Source organism: Armigeres subalbatus, chromosome 2, assembly GCF_024139115.2.
Source record: "Armigeres subalbatus isolate Guangzhou_Male chromosome 2, GZ_Asu_2, whole genome shotgun sequence".
Lineage (NCBI taxonomy): Eukaryota > Metazoa > Arthropoda > Insecta > Diptera > Culicidae > Armigeres > Armigeres subalbatus.
In genome coordinates, this window is record NC_085140.1 from 27,813,664 (window position 1) to 27,833,060 (window position 19,397).

The 19,397-nt window shown below is 37.1% G+C and overlaps 1 protein-coding gene and 1 long non-coding RNA gene across 3 annotated transcripts in view; one reads left to right on the forward strand and one right to left on the reverse strand.

Annotated features, from left to right (window-relative positions):
• LOC134218363 (snake venom 5'-nucleotidase) overlaps positions 1-19,397 on the forward strand; it is a 112,445-nt gene that overhangs the window by 17,533 nt on the left and 75,515 nt on the right. The window lies entirely within an intron of this gene.
• LOC134218364 (uncharacterized) lies at positions 4,197-5,585 on the reverse strand. Its single transcript, XR_009981323.1, has 3 exons — positions 5,483-5,585; positions 5,101-5,427; positions 4,197-4,927 (listed from the first exon to the last, which is right to left on the reverse strand). It is a non-coding gene; the product is annotated as an uncharacterized LOC134218364 (long non-coding RNA).

Here is a 19,397-nt window from a genome sequence, read left to right on the forward strand (position 1 = left end):
TGGTTTGTTATTCTACCTGTCATAAGACGAGTTTGAACAATCCCATTGAATTCCACCACTTAATTGTATCCTGACAGATACGTATTTCGACCTCAACAGTAAGGCCGTCTTCAGTGTCTTGTACTTGACTCGACTTCGAGTCAAGTCGAGTCAAGTACAAGACACTGAAGACGGCCTTACTGTTGAGGTCGAAATACGTATCTGTCAGGATACAATTAAGTGGTGGAATTCAATGGGATTGTTCAAACTCGTCTTATGACAGGTGAAAACATTCCACTAAAAAGCTCAAAATAATTTTCTTATTGTTATTCTAGTTTACATTCCCATTGCTCTCTCATATTGGTCAGTTTTTTTATGCATGGAATACTAGTGAAAAAATATTGTTGCTCATGCCTATCCAACTTTTATTTTCATATCAATATGGTCAAATCAAAAACAGTTATGCGGCAGTTCACTGATGCTGAGAGCACATATCGTTAACCTAAGCCATTCAGAAAAAAAAACTTTTCCTTCACTAATGAACACGACAGCCACAATGCTCAGCCGTGAAACTGTTATATGAACTAATTGAATTTAGACAATCAAGCAGAATATAAATGCTGATAACGTTGGCGAACAAGTCAAACCTAAGCAAACTCTATATTAGCATATTTTCCCACAGATTCTACCAGGAAATTTCTCGGAAGCACGTGGTATGTCCATATAGTGCAGAGAAATGAGTTCCATTTATGAATCGAGTAATTTATTCATTTCCCCAGGGCCATAAATCATGACTCCGTCATGTCTCCCGATGAAGCTGTCACCTCCGTTCAGCATTTCTAACCCAAGTGAAAAAAAAACCGAATCAATATCACGCCACCACAGGTGATGCCGATAGCTAACTACCCGAGCCCCGGCTAGATCCAATCACGCGGTTTCAATTTTATGCTTCGACTCTGACGTCCAGCGTCAATAGAAACCCCGGAATAGAAACAAAACCCAATCAATTTGAAATGGAGGAAACTTTTTTATTATGAATTTCATTTCAACAAGCAGAAAACAGAAGATTTTAATAAACATTCCCTATAAAATGTGCTGCTATGTGGAATGCTTAAAGCTTCTATCGAACGAAAGTTGATTGCTGTTTCGTTTACACTGATAAAATCAAACGAAAAAATGATTCTAACGAATTTGATCCATTCGAAAGTGTCGGTCTTCCGTAAATTAGGTGTAAAGGATTAAAATAGAATATACCATTGGGCAAAAATTATCCCATTGATGACCAATTCTCCTATATTTCGTATGATGGTGGTGTGGAGTAAAGTACCCGCGATTTAGTGCGGAACTGATTTGCGCTGTGAGTTGCATGCTACAAGGTGGCAAGAAAACTATGCCAAGGTTACCTTCTTAAGGCAATACTCAGAATGGCATTAATTGTGCCATAATTGTAACGTGGTATGTAGTATGAAAATGTAGACGGCATGAACAGCGTACGGAATTTATCTCAACATGCTTCTCCATTTAGTGTGACCCTGCTTGATATTATCAAAACATGTTTTTTTTTAATATTAAAAGAAACATGTACTTTCGTCCTATGTGGAACATTCGTAAGATCTATCGGATGTTGCATATATGCTGTACTGCATATGTGTATGTACTGTACAGTACAGCCGTATTCCAATATCGCATGACAGAATTTGATTGCTATCACTGAGAAAAATGGACGTATGATTTTCAATCAAACGCCTTATGAAAATTTGCCACAAGGAATCGGTATGAATTTCAATATGTTGCCTTATGAATGATGATTTTCATTTGAAAAAAAAAGTGAAGTGCGGCAGACTGGGTTCGAACCATGGACGTCGGGGTCGGGAGGCCGGTATGTAGACCACACGCCCATCGACGCTTGATTACTCGGGAAGGTAACTGCGTATAAGAATCACTGTTGGTAGATTAATCGGTCGAAGATTCATAAGGCGCCAGTTATGAATTTCGATAGTCCAGTTCGCTGAGTGAGGAGAAACGTACACTCACGTAAAATACCTTCCGAAGTTTATTAGTTTGCCTTATGAAAATTAGCCACAAGAAATCAATTTGAAAATCATAAGGCAGCCTTATGAACCTGCATGAATTTTGGATGAACCAGATCCATAATGAACATATATGTTTATCTTATGTTTACCTCACTAGTTTCATTAATCAACCTTATGAAATTTCATAAGTTTTTATAATGAAATTTCATAATATGAATATATATTTTTATTCAAAATTTACCTCAATGAAAATAAAACAAAGTTGTTTGTATGAATAAAATAAGGTTTCAGAACTTTATTTATCTTTCTATTGTCATTATAATTTTGTTTAGATTGAAGAGTTGAGATTGAATTTGAATTCTGATAACTTTAAGAATATTATAACATATTTATAGAATCACCGGATATACTATCCGAAAAAGACATCTGGTGGAATCTTTAATATAGTGTCGGATGACTCCAACAAGTTCCATCACATCGATGCCAATATCGAAGTCAGCATATATGCTGAATAATACGCAACGAACTTTAAGTCGTAGCTCGCACGATTTCGATGTTGATCCATTCGACTATAAGGGTCAGCTGTTTGTCTAAAGATCCAAACAGAATCCGAAACGAAACTAATGATGGGTTCCTTTGAGAATTCTAAAAACTTGAACTTGAACTTTCACGGAAGAATCCCTAAAGGATTCCCGTCAAAGTTTCTAAAGGATTCCTGTCGAAATCTCCAAACAATTTTCGCCAAAACCCCTGTTGGAATGCCTAGATGATTTCCGTTGTGATCCTTACATTACTCTCTTTAGATACCCTGAAGGATTCGCGTTGGAACCCCTAAAGGATTCCCATTAGAATCCCTGAAAATTCCCGTCGAAGTCCCCGAAGAATTCCCGTCCGGATTCCGAAGGATTCCCGGCGGAATTTCGAAAAGATTCCCGTCAAAATCGGAGTCCCTAAATAATCCTCGCCGTAATTCCTAAAGGAATTTCCGTCGAAATCCCTGAAGAATTTCCGTCAGAATCCTTAAAGGATTCACGTCAGAATCCCTGAATGATTCCTGTCGGAATTCCTAAAGGATTCCCGTCAAAATGCTTTAAGGATTTCCGTCGGAATACCTGAAAGATTCCCGCCGTAATCCCTAAAGTATTTCCGTTAAATTCCCTAAGGGATTCCCGTCAGAATCCCCAAAGAATTCCCATTAGAATATCTAAAGTGTTCCGGAAGTATCTCGTCAATATCGCTTCAAGATACCCGTCGGAATGCTTTAGGGGGTTTCCATCGGAATACCTTAAGTATTCCCGTCTGAATCTCTAAAGAGTTCCCGTTGGAATCCCTACAGGTGCCTAAAGTATTCCCGTCTGAATCTCTAAAGAATTCCCATCGGTATCCCTAAAACATTCCCGTCGGAATTGCTAAGAAATTTACTTCGGAATCAGAACTCTTTGGGAATGCCCGGATCACTAAAGGATTATTTTCCCATTACCAAAAAGATCCTTTTTAGAATCCCTAAAGGATGTTATTCGGAATCAAAATCTCTAAAAGATTCGCTAATAAATTCCCTTGGGAATCTCTAAACGAATCCCTTGGGAATGCTTAAATGAATCTTTTGGGAATGGCTAAAGAAATCCTTTGAAAATTCTCGTAGGTTTCCTTTGTATCCCTTCTGAATCACCGAAGGATTTTTTTCCAGATACCCTAAAGGATTATTTTTAAAATCTCTAAAGGATTCATTTTTAAATTCCTAAAGAATTGGAATTCCTGGCCGCTTGTTTTGTTTGGAATTCATAAGAACGAGAACTCAGGGAGTAAAAGAGCGTTCGAATCAAAGAACAAGGCAGCATGTCAGTGGGGACCAATCGCGCAATGTTGGCAATGTCGCGCGAGATATGGATAACACCCACCTGCTTCCAGTGTTTTCGAAGGCTAATAAACCGATCAGGTGCTCCAGTAAGAAGTTGGTAAGTGTCCGGTACATGTTGGCCCTCAACATAGTTTCCAAGGTAAATATATGAATTAGAATTTGAAGTACCATGACAGAATGCATTCTTTTAAGTAGTTTGTCGAACCAAGCCGAAGAATATTGCGTAGTTTTAACTGTGGACTGCAAAATAGACTTGCATCGCGAATCGGATCTCCTTAGAATGTAATATTCGTTGAACTAACTGATTTACCTCCCACAGCCACAGGTAGTTTCCATCGTTCTAAATCAGCAGCAACACATGAGCCCACAACTTCGGTTTATTCGGACAGCGGAGCGGATCCTTTTACCTCCTGGTCATGGTATTTACATGTACTTCAATGACTCCAGACATGCTCGTGTATGTTTTCCGTGTTGATCTTGTAGTCGAAAAAGGTCGCACTTGAACAGGGCACAACTCCTATTTTGTTATATTCTTCCGAATGCCGCGGGACCTACACAAATGGAACCAATCGGTTGAAATTTGTGTCATTTTTTTTTCACAAATTTACAATCAGAATCTTCAACAGCAAATAACTCACCGGTAGCTTCAAGATTTTTTCCGAATGCCAATGGACCCTTCTAATCCGAGTATTATTTGATAACCTTTTCGTGGCCCATCTGTTGCTAACTTTTCCTGGATTCGTACGACGTCACTTGAGCTTGCAGTCTCTCATATAATGTTCCTTATCCACACACATATTTTCGTTCCCTCGTTGTTTTTTACCATCCAGCTCGCCATCCGCGTGAATCAACCGTTCGAAATCGCTCCTCCACCGATGATGCCGGCTTCCTAGCTAATGACTCAAATTCGAGCTTGAAACGAATTTGAATCGAATGAATCTGGGTGGTTTTCTTCGTACCGTTGCCAATACCATCGGCATCCTCATTGGTGTCGGTTTACCCATCGCCGGTTGAGTGCTCGGAAAACGTTCCGTTTTCTTCAAAAATGATGCAATTGCTGGAATAAATAAGCTTGATTTAGATTTTTATTATGAATTTTATAAGTCATGGTCATAACTTTATCTGCAATTATTTAAGTTTTTAGGCTTTATCTTAAATTATAGCATTATGTTCGGAAAGTGAACGTTGAAAAAGTAAAAGTCCCGTTAGTCATTTTTCCGTAAAACTTACATAGTAACTGCGATGGGCCTAATCCGCAATCTACTTGATCCTCCGCTAATAATGTCGTGCTGCTCCTGCACTCTGCAGCACCTCGGGATGTACAACTCTATCGTCGCGCGCTGACTGCTTTACAGGCGATGCCAGTGCCTCGTCCATCGAATATACGTTTATCTTGCCATCACGGACAGTCCTTCCTTTGCTAGGGTGCTTCCAGATTTCTGTAATCAACCGCGCCGATTTGATGGCAATGTAAAAGCGACGAATGGCCCCAGAACTGGTTGTTTTGGCTGTGTTTTGTAACGATAAGTTTGTCCAGAAAAAGAGATGTGTTCGCAGCTGCAAAGCAATACTTATCAGAAATATAATTTTATTTTGCGTGATGTGCACTTACCTGTCGGATATCTGCTGTGGCGAATCCATCGAAATAACGGCGAAGGGTTCCGATTGAAATCTTTTTGGTCGGCGGGAATGCAAAACAAAAACAATGACGTTAATGTTTTCCGGTGGATGAACACATGAACATGTTGCTCCATAAGATTGCCTTATGATTGTCATTCATAAGGAATAATATTGGAATTCATAAGGCATAGGTATGTAATTAATACGGATGATTATGAATTTCATAGAAGCCTTATGAAACGGTTATGAAATGAACTTTTGGTGTTTCATAAGGGTAACTTATGAATTTCGATATTTTATTTACGCCAGTGTACCCATCTCCATTTCATTGTGCAAATTCATCTCACCTCGAACACCAAAAATTTGACCAGAATAAATTTGAAAGCTACTAAATGAATGTTTTTTTTAAATATAAATATTGCTAATTATTGATTAATAGAAAATAATGGAATAAATTACCCATAATATTCCTGTGAATTTCCCGGTAGATGCTTTTGAATGTTCATGAAGAAGAATCTTTCCTAAATTTCCCAGAAGGCTTGCAGTACATTTGCAGTGATCACTCGCGACGCTGACTCCTACAAAAGTTTTCACAGATCAAGACAAAATTTTCAAAACGACTTATCTGCTTTTGTAAACAAAGATTCAAACGACGATTTGACGAATCTGATAGCTCTTTCACGCAAACCAACACCACCAATAGGTAGGTGAAGGTTTCCGCTACCTGTTGATGGTGTTGGTTTGCGCGGGAGAGCTATCAGATTCGTCAAATCGTCGTTTGAATCTTTGTTTACAAAAGCAGATAAGTCGTTTTGAAAATTTTGTCTTGAGATTACCTCTTCTGAAGGTCCCTGATATGATCACGATGGAAATCTGGGGACAAACGGCCCATAAATAACTAACAGTTTCGTATCAGTCTAAACACGAAGAACTGCTCCCACTACAAACAAGTGCATCCCTTGTTTTAAGCATAAAACTATACATCGAACTAAGGGAAGATCCATTAATTACGTAACGCAAAAATTTGACAATTTTCAACCCATCCCTCCCCCTATGTCACATTTTTTGTATGAAGCTTCTAAAATTTGTGTATGGATTGTCACACTTTGAGCAACCCTCCTCCCCCTTTTAAGCGTTACGTAGTTTATGAAAGCTCCCTATTCGTCGTATTAGCGCTGTGCGCTGCTCGTGAATAAAGGAACGTGAGTAAAATATTTTAAATGCGTTTTGATATATTTCATCCCATAGATCACTTCGCTCACAACGTGAATCCAAATGAAATATCTTCTGTAACTAACACAATGAAGCCTTCCTTAGCCGTACGGTAAGATGCGCGGTTACAAAGCAAAAGAATGCTGAAGGTGGCTGGGGGAAGGGAATTGAGGGAATTTTGACCCTGTTGAGAAAATTTTCGGTTTTCTCGACTTCCCTGGGCATAAAAGTACACACTTAAAATAAATCGCCGAATTCGGTAAAATTTTACCGAAATCTCAACAGCAGAACTGTTCGGTAAATAATTTTACTGGTTTTCGGTGATTTTGACAGTTAAGCAATGGAAAAAATTACAAAAAATCTGCAAAAAAAATTACCGAACAGTTCTGCTGTAGAGATTTTGGTAAAATTTACCGAATACTGTAAAATGAGTTAAGTGTGTATGATTGTATTAGCCTCATGATACAATAGTAACATGGCTTAGAAACCTTGCAGTTAATAACTGTGGAAATGCTTAGATAACACTTAGATAACAAGCTGCGAGGCGGCAATGTTCCAGTGGGGGCTGTGATGCCAATAAGAAGAAGAAGAAGAACTAACACAATGTCCTTCCTAAGACAATCGTGGAGATGTAGAGATGTTCTCGGTCTCTTGCAGCAACGAAAGTAGGACTAACAATCCTTTCCTCCTATATAACCGTAACGACGTGGCCGGCGCCGTTATTGACTGAAAATATAACAGTTTTCTCAACGTGTACATTGAGCATAGATTCGCTAACCCCAAGTCCCATTCACGGTGTCTTTGTCCGAAGAGGCTAATTTTCAAAAAATCAGTAGCTCTAAAAAATCAGTAGCTCGTTGGATCGAAACCCATTCGGCCAAAAGTTGTTTGGCCGATTATACCATTTGGCCGAACAGACCATTAGGCCGAATGGGTCATTTGGCCGAAAGGGTCGTTTGACCGAATAGGTCGTTTGGCCGAAGGGTCATTTGGGCAAAAGGGTCATTTGGCCGAATGGGTCATTAGGCCGAAAGAGTCATTTGGCAGAAAGGGTCATTTGGCCGAAAGGGTTATTGGGCCGAAAGGGTTATCAGACTGAAAGGATCATTTGGCCGAAAGAATCGTTTGGCCGAAAGGTTCATTTGGCCGAAAGGGTCGTTTGACCGAAAGGGTCATTTGGCCGAAAGGGTCATTAGCCTGAACAGGAAATTTGGCCGAATAAGACATTTGGCCGGATAGGTCATTTGAAAAGTGAGAAATTAGGAGTAAGAAGAGATACGTCTCACTACTCGTATAGCGCTCCTCTTTTTTACAGTGAGAAGTTAGAAATTAAGAGTAAGAAGCGAGACGTCTCACTTCTCACTCCTCATTTATCGCTTCTCGCTTTAAAAACTGAGAAGCACGAAGTGAGTAGTGAGACGTCTCTCTTCTTACTCCTAATTTCTCACTATTCAAATGACCTATCCGGCCAAATGTCTTATTCGGCCAAATGTCCTATTCAGCCTAATGACCCTTTGGACCAATTGATCCTTTCGGGCTTATGATCCGTTAGGCCTAATGAACCTTTCGGCCTAATGAACCTTTCGGCCTAATGACCCTTTCGGCCTAATTACCCTTTCGGCCGAATGACACTTTCGGCTAAACGACCCTTTCGGCCAAATGACCCTCTCGGCCTAGTGAACCTATCGGCCAAATGAACCTTTCAGCCAAACGACCCTTTCGGCATCTGCAAATGAAAAAACATCACTTGTCATAAGACGAGTTAATACAATCCCATTGAATTCCACCACTTAATTGTATCTTGACAGATACGTATTTCGACCTCAACAGTAAGACCGTCTTCAGTGTCTCGTACTTGACTCGACTTAGTCGAGTTACCTTACTGTTGAGGTCGAAATACGTATCTGTCAAGATACAATTAAGTGGTGGAATTCAATGGGATTGTATTAACTCGTCTTATGACAAGTGAAGACATTCCACTAAAAAGCTCAAAATAATTTTCTTATGAAAAAACATGTTTTTCATAGAAAAACTCAAATAACTTTTTGTTATAAGAGATAGATCCATGGTTCTATAACATGGAGTTTTTGCGAGAAATGAATGTATAACAAGTTATGGGAAGAAAACCGATTTTTAGGGACCGCCCTAACGTATTTATTGAAAAAGCTCATAACTTGTGAACCAAAAGTGATAGAAAAATGGTTTCTTCATCAAAGTTGCTCAAAATTATTTGCTCTACAACTTTGTGGAACATTGCACAATTCTATACCGAAAGATTAAAAAGTTAATATTATGAACTTCTGAAATATAGGTACCACCCTAATGTCACTGCATGGAAAAAAAATCAAAAAATTAGATTTTTTTTTCGAAGACACTATATATCTAAAACTAATAATTTAGGCCCAAATATTTTTGTCTTGCTAGATTCGACTCTGGGACCATTGTGTAGTGGACTCACGACGAGATGGACCAGCAACGCCAACAACAAAGAATAATGGGAAAATCTAAAAATAGATTCTGTGTGGATTCTGGCTACAGAATACCACAGTAGATCTCGGTACAGTAGCGGTTAAGTAACACAGAGTGCCTACCAAATAAATAAAGTAATAAAAAAAGAAATTGCCACAATGCTCTAGGACCAAAGTATTTTTTGCTGTAGTCAACTCAGTTTTGATCAAAATATCACTTACACCCTTTTGCTTCTAACTCCCTGAAATTTTCTCGCAACTTTTCCCAGTAATTTATTTTCAATTTTTCCCAGAAATTCCTTTGGAAATTCGTCTAGGAACTCTCTCAGAAATTGCCTCAAGGAGTCTTAGATTTCTCCAAGAACTCCTTTGGACATTCCGTCAAGACTTCATTCAGAAATTTATCTAGAGATTTCTTTAGGAAATCTTCTAAAAATGTCTTAAAGCTTGAATATATTTTGAAATTCCTTAAGATATTCCTCCTAACATTAAAAGAAAGGAGTTGTTAATGACTGATTTGTAATTAACTGGAAGGGTTCAGTCCTGAATGATTTTCATGTAATCATCGCCGACGTTTCGGTGTTTGGTTCACACTTTCTTCAGGGTTTATTTAGGGAAAATGCATAGGTTACGTAATTTAAATTGAAGTCTAACTACAGACTCACTTAACTAAAATCTTCGTTGTCGGAAATCGTCGATCTGACGGTAATTGTCGGTAAATGGTATGTGTACTAGTGTAACAAGTACTATAAATTAAATGGGTGAAACATTAACAAAAATTCAGAGCATTAACATTAGGCTTGTGAAAATAACGTTGAAAAAATACTCCCACAAAATATTAAACCGGGTGAGTGTATTCACTATAGTTGGGTTAATTTTTAATGGGTTAACGATCATGGTGGCGGGTTTAGCTGGTCGAGGTGTGGCATTGATGGTGGGTGCGGTGGAGCTGGTGGTTGCGGAGACTGGGTTGATGCGGTGGTCAGTGGTGTTGAATGAATGTTGGGTGGTGGCGGCTGTTGTGATTTTAGTACCCGATACACACAGAAGAAAATGTCGTCGGCGTCGGTGATGATAACATAAGAATTACTCAGCTCAACCAAAAGACTGCAAGCCAAAAGTAAACCCTTACAGATACTTAAGAACTTCCTTGAGGCATTCTTCCGGGAATTCCTTTGGAAATTTCTTAGGAAATTCCTTTAGGAATTGCTTTGTATAATCCTTTACGAATTCTCTGAAATTCTTTTTGAAGTATTTAACGAAAATTTTAGTGTTTCCTTCGGAGATTGTTTTAAAATTCCCCTTTCTTTAATTCTAAAGAAATTCATTTACGGATTCCCTCGGAATTTCCTTAAACGGTTTTCCTTAAACGGAATTCCTACGAAATATTTGCCGGAAACGCCTTGATAAACTCTTTCCGAGATTAATCCGGGTATTCCTTCGAAAAGTCCTTTGGGAATCTCTTAAAAAATTCCCTAAGGAATTTATCCAGAAATTCTTCTAGGAATTTCATTGGAAATTATTTCATTCCTTAATAATATCCGAATTATTTCCTGTACGAAAATTGTATGGTTTTACCGAAGACATTTCCTAAAAAGAACCTGGAAGCAGTGGCGTAGCCAGAAAATTTGTCTGGAGGGGGTTTTCTGAACATTTTTTTTTCGAAAAAAAAAATTTTCTTCAAAAAATTTTGTCTTTGGGGGGGGGTTTTATACCCAAAACCACCCCCGTGGCTACGCCACTGCCTGGAAAGAATACCTAGGTATATGAATTTTCGCAGAAATTCTCATAGGATTTTACGGAGGAATTCCTAATGAAATATCCAAAGAATTGCCTGAAAGAATTAAAAAAAAATCCTCCAGAAATTCTTTCAGGAACTCTACCAAGATTTTTTTTGGCATATTTAAACAAATTTCAGGAAAAATATTCAATTTAATTGGTCATCGTGCCCCAATGTTGTGGCTGTCATTCCATCGTGTATGTCCTTCCATGTTCCAGGGGTCACAACAGGTTAACGAAGTAGGAGTCCTACTGTAGGACTACAGATTGTTTAATGAGGCTAGATATGCTACCGCTCAAACATTGCCAAATTGTAAATGTAATTCAAAGAATAGTAGTTCGATTTTTTCCTGAAATTTAAATATATTGAGTAAAACGGCTGGAGTGTATCAAAATACTTAGTTGGAAATACAAATGAATTGGAAAAGTTATTAACAAGTTAGTCATATTACATCGAAATCTAAATCACGAAGAGCAAGAAAAATTTATTGATAAAATGTGATTCATCAAAATCAGAGAATAATAAAATTGTTTTAATTTAAACCATCACGCCACCGCTGCCGATGGCTTGATCGGCGCACAGGTCTAGTCTGGAACTGGTTTCTTCGGAAATGAATGTTGAATTGTTGAAGATGCAATATCAATCATAGCGCAATATGGGTGTTATTTTCGCAAGTTCAAATAATGTCGAGTCAAGTACGAGACACTAAAGATGGCCTCACAGTTTAGGTCGAAATACGTACATATGTGCAAAGATTACAAAACGTGGTGGAATTAAATGGAGAGTACTAAACTCGTCTTATGACGGTTGAAGATATTCAACTAAAAGAACTTAAATATTTTTTCTACAAATAATGATTTAAAATATTCAAGTTGCAGATGCATACAATTGTATTACTTATCCGGGTGGTAATAATACGGTACTGACTTCTGAATAATGTAGATTCCCTCAAACCTAATTTCAGATCAGCGGCATGATAGATTTTAAATAGTAGAGCGGCGAAACAAAAATTTTGATGGCGTTGCATCTCTAGCTATTAGTTCGGCATATGAATCAATATGCAGATTATAAAGAAATTTCTCTGAAAATCATATCCAATTTCAAAATTCAAATGACATAAGGCTGAAAATCTTTTCAATAAAGACAAAAAAAACATTGGTTCTGGATTCGCAGAATTACATACCGAACTACTCCCTACGATAGCCCTTAGGGTGAAACGATATAATATGCTCCGGTCCCCCTAAGGCAAAACCTATAATAACTTTTTAATTTTCAACACTTTATTTTCAACAATTTATGCAAACTTTGTTTTATTTGGTGGTCCAAAAAGTCGCAAATGCATTGCCTGTGAGTAGTCATATAAACATATTACAGAGAACACGTAATAAAGCTATTTTGGAAAGTCGTGAAAAAATGGATTTCAACAAGTGCCTAGGCAAAATGTCCCAGTTTAACCAAAGACGATTCATAGTCCTTCTTGGCATAACATCCCCCACTGGGACATTGCCGCATCGTAGCGTCCATTTAAGCAGGTTTGAATTACGAATCGGTAGTTTCCATATCATTTGGAAGCAACTGCTGCTGGGCTCGTCGCACTTGTATCCATTTGGTAAGGGCATATCGTCCTGCCTTTTTCGAAAAATGTTACATTTTATATCATACTAATCACTGATAAAAATTATTTTGTTGCCCAACTGAGTCCTCCAGTGCAAGTTTATCTGACTGTATAGCAGCGTCGCTCTATAATGCTGAGCAAGTTAAATCTTTAATTTTATTTCCATTATTTAATACAAAAATGCTTCCACATTCGCATAGTATGATGGTCTTACAAATATTAAAAGGTATCAACTGATTTTTAACTTTAGTTAGATATAGTTTGCTAGAATTCAAAGTGGGCATTTTGGCTATGGGGGGGCGCCAAAAATTCCTAAGAACAACAAACGTTTCATAGCTTGGGAATAATATCGGCACCATATTGTGGAAAACTCATCGAAAGGATGATAATAAGTGACCTTGCGTCTCCATTAAGCTGGATCGCGTTTATATAGGCAAATAAAGTAATAAATCAGTTTTTCGTATTCGTCTGGCTAATGTATGTATGTAATCTAAAACTTTCCAAACCTTACTGTCTATGTTTCCAATTCGTAATTTAGTTAACCTTATTATATGTGGGAACATCCTAATGCTGAACCCCTAAACATATTAAACTAAATTAAATTATACCCAACTGTGATCATTCCACGGCGTGCAGCGTAGAGTTTGAGCAAGTCAGGTCAATTGCATTCGAGTGAGTGAATTTGAGTTGATACTAGGGATGCGGTGACTTTATTATTTGCCTTTGCCTGGTGGTGTTGTCGGTCGATCATTTAATGGTCCGCACCTTTACGCTACGTTATCGTTTATGCATTTTCTGGCGCATTCACGTAACAATGTTACATGCACTGGTGTGCTGGCAGTTTGCCGTGTACGGCTCTGACGAACATCCTCCGAGCGGCCCCAGATGCGATTTAATTTTATGCTCCTGCAGTTTCAAGTTGATTGGGTCAGTGAAGCAAAGCAATTGAATTGAAAAATTAATTTTCCTCTACAACGCTTCCGTCCATATTTTATAAATTCGATAGCAAATGAAGTATAGAAACTGAAGGCGTTGGCGTTACGTTTAATAAGGCTATTGGACAAAGTTAAGGTGTAGGATTACTTGGCTGTGCTCATGCACAGCTCATGGGTGATTCGTTCCTTTGATAAGTGGAACACAGCTCCAATAAAGTTGATCTTTCAAGTAAATCGGGTTCGATTCAATCGATTCCCCCATTTAATTTTGCTGACGTAAACGTGAATGCGCATTAGCCTCAAAATCACTGAACGTAAACGAGAAAGCCGGAGTACTGTTTCACAAAAACAAACATTTTGAATGAATAAAAAATTGATTTGATATTACACTTGATTGACTTTGTAATGTAAATTATTAACTATAAGATAGCTGCAACGTCTAGATGAATTGTTCTCAGTAGAAGGTCAACGTTTCATATTAGATTGTCTTCTGTCGTCGAAAGTTATTTGTATTTCTTTCCACTCTCTTCAGTTTTCAATCCCACCTCAAAGGTTCACTTTCAGCTGCTTTCCGCATGTAGAAACCAAGCATCTTCCTGTACGCTATGTAAACCATCAGCCATTTCATTCGATTCGTTTGATAATGGTAGCAAATTCTAAAGTAACGTTTAACAATGTTGTCTGGCGATAACAATCAACCTGTCACCCTTTTTGTACAAGCGATACACAATAATTCGCTCTCTCAATATTTCTAATGAAACCGTTGACAATCATTGAATTTGCCAGATCATACCTAGACATGACCTCATTAAAATGTCAACGCTCATATAATGGTGAAAGGTTTCAAGAACGAAAATCGTGATTGATCCACCTGGTGGTGACTTTCTGGCTTTTCCAGCAACGACACAAAATTGCACTTTATTACCTGCAATTTTTTGAACGCAGCAACCTACACAGATAGAAAAAGTTGTTGAAATTTACACGAAAGTAATGCACATAAAGGGAATGCCAAAAAGAGCGTAAATTTAAACGACATATTGCATTATGTCACTTTTTATACGAATAAGTGTCATAATGCTATGTAAATTGCATACATTTAGGGCGAACTTGTTGGAAAATATCCATGTACGCCCAGAATAGTGTAATTTTCCATGTCTTTATTATTTACGCGTAGATTACTTTTCATATTTTTTTTCTGTGTATTGGAACCAAATAGTGATCAGTTGTTCACATACATTTGTTCAGTTCATCGTGAACCTTTCATTAAAAACGAAATTGCGTTCAAAATGAAATGATGGCCTTTCAGTGCGTCGTAACTTCGATTAAGGTACAAGAAAGGCAAAAACCATGTTTTATGCTTCGACTTTTGAGAAGAGACCTTCGCGTTAGAAAGTGTTGCCTTCGGGCGCGCGAAGGCGGCTTTGGTTTGCGTTTGATCCTTTGAAGGTAAATTTTAATTGCCCACCTTTCGCGGAAAACGATTTTTTTTTCATTCACCATTTTAACGATGCTATCTTCTAGCATTTAATGGATGGTATATTAGATTCGCTGAGTGAAAAAATAATTGCGTAAATTGATTGGTATTCGATGTGTTCACATTAACTGTTTTCTAAAGAAGAGCAAATCTTAGCGTTGAATGGATGCTAGTACATTTTTAAAACAGCTTTTTCTTTGTCGGGTGTCTCAACTTTTGTTTTTGATTCCATGTCCTTGACGAGAAATCAATAAGTGAGAATGTAATCAAATCCAACATCATACGAAAAATAATGCATTGTCTATCTCCACATTTTACTTCAAAATGTATAGAAGAATTATTCAAACTTTTCGTATTAGTACACGAAAACAATAGCATTGATAAAAATTCCTAGATTTCAGATGTCATCGAGTCGAATTTCACTAACTTTCGATACGCATCAAGCTGAACATTTCATGTACTGATTGCGATTGGATTTTGCTATTTGACCGTCAAATGCTTGTGTACATGCTTTATAGGTGTTCAATAATAGGCATTCATTTTAACCATTCTTAACCATTCCATATTGACTGAGTTTTTATTATTAACCGTTCAGCACGTGCGCGGAGTTGAAACGCTCACGCAAGCTTGCTTGTGATGTATATATCGAGCAAAGTTTTTCCGTTAGTGTTGTACAAAATACAACAGCGCACGTGTTGAGTGTGGAAAATCATTCAATGGAGTGTGTACTAATTGCTACAAAATAACAATTTAAATTTAATTGAATTCATTGAGAAAAGAAGAAATGTTTTTTGCCTTTCTGTTTTCTCACATCACTTCAAAAACAAACTTTTTAATACGTCCGGAAACCTATAGTGTTAAACATCGATCGAATCATTTTTATTTCTCAAACCGAATAACTACAGGGATGGTGTTCAGTGTTGGGAAAAACTCAAAATCTCAAAACTTATGACCGATTCAAATCAAGCGTGAGTTTAAACGCACCCAAATCAGTACTTAAAACTCACGGCTGAATTGAATCATCGTAGGTTTTTTTTGTTATCATTCGTTACAAACAGTGAAAATTGGCTTTCAATGCATTTTGAAGCAACATGATTTTTTTTTCTGGAAAATGAGTGAAACGATGCGATTTGGCAGGAAAAACTCATCAGTGATGCATTCCTTCTAATTCGCAAACGCAAACTCGCACATGAAGGCTCGATGATTGAGATTGGTGAATGATTTTACCAACACTGAGAGTGTCTGCAAATTATCCGAACAGATTTTGACAGAGCAAAAACAGTTGATTCAAAAGTATAAGATTGCTAATGTCGTTACTGTTCGCGTAACTAACATGTAGGTTACTTCGACCAGGCAGCCAAAGTACCGGTACTACAAGTGTCAAACCGATGTTGGTGATGAAACAAAACATGCATTACAACATGATGCATGAATTATGGCCAATTGAAGCTTGTTGAAGCATAATTTTGCAAGCTAATTCAATTGACTACAGCACCACTAGCGTTCTAGTACATATGCTTCTACTACTAAGAGTCATCTCATTTACAAAAGTCTTTGATATATTAAAAAGCATTCGTCCAAGTACCAACTTGTATGGTCAAAGCTTATTTTTATTGTGTGAGAAACAAATTAAGGAGAATAATGCCCAAAATGCTGAGCATCACTGCTTGAAACCATTGACCGACCCATTCTAAAATTGGATTTTTCTTGATCCGAAATCCGATAGCGATTTCACTCATTGACCGTCAAACTCACCAGTAGAACTCTTCGTCAAGTTGTTAATGTTCACCATAATCTTTGATTGGCATATGTTCATCTTCAATAAATAGTTCGTTTCAAGTTCTTTGGACGTAGAGTTCGTTACTTCAGTTGCTTTTCCGCTCCTTCGATGCTCCTGCAGCTATCTCCACCGCTACGCGTTTTACAGAATCTTGGGTTGTAATGTCAAACAATAAATCCAGCTTAGCTGAATAGTCTGATTGTTGACCTAACCCCCTTGCCGTGCTTTTGCAAAGTGACTTCCTTTCGCCGAAGATTCTTTCGATCTTCTTAAGGCTTACAATAGGGTGGCTCAAAAAACACTTTTTCAATTTTTTGATGGGCCGCTCTTTTATTCGGTTCTATTTGATGCCCTGATGCTCTAGACAAAATTTCAGCCAAATCGGTCGACGTTTGGGCGGTGCTAAACTCGTTGGAAGTTTAAATGGAAAAATGTATGCAGAAACATCCAAAAACAGTGATTTGCAGTTGGACGGCACAATTTACGATCAAGAATCATGATACTCATTCAGTTCTTGTAGAATTAAATACAGAATGTTATGCTGAAAACCGCAAGAAGATTAAAGTTTATTAGGCAAAGATATTAGCATTTTACTGGAGTGCTGTAGGGGTGAATTTATTTCTTTTCAAAGGTAAAAGAAACGAATGAACCGTTTGTTTGAGAAACTGCATATGTAACATTTTTGGCCAAAATGAGATTTTTATATATTCTGAATCCTCGTCCAAAAATACGGATTCAAAAGGAAGAAACGTAGTGTGCTGTGGTCGAATCAAGATGTGTTTGGTTTTCCTTGTGTCATTTTTTTCACCTCTAGATTTTTGGTTATCCAAGTAAAAAAGGATACGGAAGTTACAACTTGAAGAACAACAATCCAATGCTGACGAAGAGATCAAGAGTTTCTGTCCTGATTTTTGTGGAAGCTAACAGAGAAGTTTTTTTGTTTTATTTTAATTTGCTATTTTTGCAATTTTTGCTATTTTTTCTGCTATTTCTTTTTTTTTTGTTCTAGTGCTCAAAATCGTTTGATTTCTTTAAATTATTTCCCTCATTCAGTTATTATCTTTAATTTGTCCTCTTTGAATTATTATTATTTTTGAATTTACCATAGAGAAATGTGGAAAGGCATGGTCCATTCACAGTCGTTGTTTTATGGCCAACATTGATGAAGAGTGGACCAAACAATCTATCTATAAACTGCCGCTAACCGCAAGTCGAGCACATCTGTATATGGACGCGGCAGTAAAGGAATCTGTGATGCAACTGTTACCGATAAGCTATGATAAAGTGCCTAATTCTTGATTCAGCGATTAGAATCAAATAAGTTTTGCAGAGCCGTTTATGATTTCAATTTTCGGCCAAATGCAATTTGAGAAAACCATAATCTTGATTATCATAGCTAGAAATGTTTTGTTAATTTACTGTGGAGCAAAATTGTAATAATCGTGCTTTAATTTTAAATTTAAATTAATTAAAACTCATACTACATAACTACTACTACATAAAATAACATTTTTATTTGAATTTGAAATTTTTTTTTAATTTTTCATCAATTTTTACTATGATGAACTTTACATTTTAATTTAACTATAATTATGAACAATAATCAAACATACGTCCGTGAATCTTAAAATATATAATATGTGATCAATAACCGTTATGAAAAGAGATAATGGGTTATATCAAACTATTAAAGCTTAAGTAATGTTCATTCTTGGACAAGGATACAGATTCTTCTTTAGTTCCGTCTAATAGATCGCTGTATAAACATATAGTGAAGCACGCAAAGCTTTCGTGTGGTCATTCAAATATTTGAACAAAAAGTAAATTGAATGAAACTTAGGTTTATCAAAATAGAGTTTCAATTCTATATTTACTTATATGTCGCACTTTATGTATTTTTCGACAGAAAACTAAATTCAAGAAACGATTCAAGATTTCCGGACAGTTATCCACGTAATATATTTGAGTTTCGTCAGTTTTCAAGATGATTTTGGAGAATCGCTGTTGGCTCAAAAGTCAGATACAAACGATGGAATCTGGAGGATTGGATAGTTTCAAATATGGTGAGTCCGTTCCATGTTTGCTTGTACAAAACTTATTTTACTAAATACGGGCTAGGTGCAAAGATGTATATTTATGATGTCTGTCAATGTATGTGTGGATCTTTAGTAGTGTAGGGTCCAAATACTATTGGTCATTTTACCCTAATCAGCACAAAATTAAATTAAGTTGTTCAAAATGTGTTTAATATTGAGTTCTTTCAACAAATTACTATTTGTTCACCTGAAATTACCCATATTTGATGTCGTTTGTGTATCTCTCTCTAACTCTCGCGAGAATCATAACTTCAACAAAAATTAGTACGGGCACAATAATCGGTCGACTTCTCTCAAGACCTCTCCAATGTATATTTAAAACCATATTAACAATTATGTGTCCAACCTTCGAGAGCTAATAGTTTCCAAATTTACATTCACTACTATACCATCATAAATAGCGTCTTCGTTCTTGTCATTATTGATTGATAGAGTTATGAATCGCGTTGAACACTATTTCCACTAGCAGAAGCACTCCATTCTTTGCTCTAAGCTCATTTTCCCCCTATATTTGAAACAGTTATTTGATGGCTTTTATTATCGGCAC